This window comes from Arachis ipaensis, chromosome B5 (genome assembly GCF_059453495.1).
Source record: "Arachis ipaensis isolate K30076 ecotype BB chromosome B5, ASM5945349v1, whole genome shotgun sequence".
NCBI classification, from domain to species: Eukaryota; Viridiplantae; Streptophyta; class Magnoliopsida; order Fabales; family Fabaceae; genus Arachis; species Arachis ipaensis.
The window spans coordinates 139082685-139085728 of NC_142440.1; the positions used below are offsets into that span (position 1 = coordinate 139082685).

The window sequence follows — 3044 nt, forward strand, 5'->3', positions numbered from 1 at the left end:
GATAAAATAGTTACCATTACCTATAAATAAAAGGACCCAGGTCCCTCCAGATATTCATTCATTTCACATACCATATACCTCTTAAATCCATTCTGACTTGAGCGTCGGAGTGTCTTTGCAGGTACTTCCCCCCATTGCTCCAGTCCAGCGATCCGGCATCCGCCTCGACCCGCCAGTTCCCGATCCATCTCTCAACCCGTACCAGAGACATCTTGTACATTGGCACCGTCTGTGGGGAACAGCGCCGGTTGAGCCGGAATGGCGGACGAATTTGAAGAGCATTCCATCAGCCGCCAAGATGACTCCAGAACGCGGAACCTACCCCCGAACACCAAGAAACCATACCCCACGGAAAGATAGCAAGCACCGTTCATGACAAAGAAGACGCTACTATCGTCACAAAAATCCGGCATCCCGAGAATCCGGAAGACAGGTCGGCCCAAATAATCCAAGAACTCTGCCACCGAATTCAGGAACTCAAAGGCCGGATTACCACCAAGGAAAAGCACAACACCGAAAATGGAAGTCACGCGACCTCCAGATCCAGATCCCGCCACGGGAGATCGCCAGAACGGCGACACGCCAAGAGATAGGATAGAAGCACCTCGCGTGGCCAAAGACGCGACAGATCACCAGAATGGAGACACAGCAAAAGATACGACCGTAGTACCTCTCGCGACCCCAGGCACACGTACGACGACCGACGACACCAGGAAACCAAGCGAACGAGAAACGACCACACAATAATGGGATCTACTCCCTTCACAGAAAGGATCTTAAAAGCAAAACTCCCCAAAGGTTTCGATAAACCCACAGACATGAAGTATGACGGAACCAAAGATCCCCAGGAACATCTAACGGCCTTCGAAGCCAGAATGAACCTGGAAGGGACAGCCGACGCAGTCCGATGCAGAGCTTTTCCAGTAACCCTAGCTGGACCGACAATCAAATGGTTCAACGCCCTTCCAAACGGATCCATAACCAGCTTCCATGACATCTCGCGAAAGTTTATGGCCTAATTTACAACCAGAATTACTAAAGCTAAACACCCATCAGCCTACTAGGGGTAACACAGAAACAAGATGAATCCACAAGGAAATACCTCGACCGTTTCAATGATGAATGCCTAACGGTCGATGGACTCACGGATTCCGTCGCAAGCATCTGTTTAACCAACGGGCTCATGAACGAAGACTTTCGCAAACACCTTACCACCAAACTAGTATGGACCATGCACGAGATCCAAAACGTCGCCAGAGATTACATCAACGACGGGGAGGTCAGCCAGGTCGTTGCCGCCAATAAACGGCAACATAGCAACGCCCAACACGGCAACTTGGCGCCCCGGCATAACCACCACCCAGGGAAAATCAGAGGGACCACCCCAAGCCAACAAGCACAAACCGACCGCCCAGAATCGGCAAGTTCTCTAATTAGACACCCCTAACAGCCCTAATTACCGAGATATACCACCAGATAGCGGATCGAGGCATTATCCCAAAAGCCCGGCAACTCAAAGAAAGAACGGGCGGCAGCAAAACCTTTTACTGTGACTACCACCGAGGTTACGGGCATAGGACTCAAGACTGTTTTGACCTCAAAGACGCCCTCGAACAAGCCATAAGAGACGGCAAGCTCTCAGAGTTCGCCAAAATCATCAGAGAACCAAAACGCGCGGTAGTAGACAGGTCACTAGAAAGAGAAAAACGCAACCCGAGAACGCAAAAACAACCCCCTAGGGAAATTCCGGAAGACGACCCAACCATAATAGTAAACATTATCACAGGCAAAGACGTGTCAGGCAAGTCGAAATCAACACTGAAAAAGGATCTCAAAGTCCTGGCCGTCAGAGACCAAGCCCTAACCACCACCGCCGACAAAACGATAACTTTCCTACCCGAGGACTGCCAGCACGGCACCTCCGCCGAAGACGCACCTTTCGTTATCTCGGCAAGAATCGGAACGGGACTAGTTCGAAGAATACTGGTGGACACCGGCGCAGACTCCAACATCCTTTTCTGAGGAGCCTTCGACAAGCTCGGGCTCCACAATGAAAATCTCCAAACATACCGCAATGGCATCACGGGACTCGGGGACAACTTTCTCAAACCGGACGGTTCCATCACCCTCCCCCTCACCATAGGAACAGGCAACCAAAGGATGACAATTCTATCCGAATTCGTGGTCCTAAAAGACTCCACCGCCTACAACGTCATCCTTGGGAGAAAAACAATCAATGACTTCTCTGCCATCATCTTTACCAAATACCTCTTTATGAAATTCATAACGAAAGACGGCTCCATCGGGACCATCCACGGAGACCGGGAAGTCGCGGCAGAATGTGACAACACCAGCTTGGCTTTACGGAAAAAATCTTGCGACGCGGCTGGAATATTCCTAGCCGACCTGGACGCCCGACAAGACGGCCAACCTAGGCCAGAACCAGAAGGTGACATGGAAAAACTACAAGTAGGGCAAACCAAAGATGAATACACCTTCATCAACAGGAACCTCCCATATGACCTTAAAGAAGATCTTTCCTAATTCCTGAAACAAAACAGAGACTTGTTCGCCTTCACACCAGCCGACATGCCTGAAATAGATCCCGACTTAATGTCCCACCGGCTAGCTGTGGACCCCAATGCCAAATCCGTGGCACAAAAGAGACGAAAAATGTCGTCAGACCGAGCGGCCGAGGTCAAAAGACAAGTAAAAGCCCTACTAGAAGCAAACTTCATTAGAGAACTACCCTACACGACGTGGTTAGCAAACGTCGTATTAGTAAAAAAGTCCAACGGAAAGTGGCGAATGTGCGTCGACTACACGAACCTCAATAAAGCCTGTCCAAAAGACGCCTTCCCCCTACCAAACATCGACGGTTTGGTAGACGCCACATCCGGACATCGGTACCTCAGCTTCATGGACGCATACTCTGGCTATAATCAAATACCTATGCACCAACCCGACGCAGAAAAAATGGCATTCGACACCCCCGACGGAACGTACTGCTACACAGTCATGTCATTTGGTTTGAAGAACGCCAG

General features: G+C 50.2%; 1 pseudogene; it reads left to right on the forward strand.

Moving 5' to 3' along the window:
* The first annotated feature begins 258 nt into the window (after positions 1-258).
* On the forward strand, positions 259-2022 carry LOC148565943 (uncharacterized; annotated as a pseudogene).
* The last annotated feature ends 1022 nt before the right edge of the window (positions 2023-3044 follow it).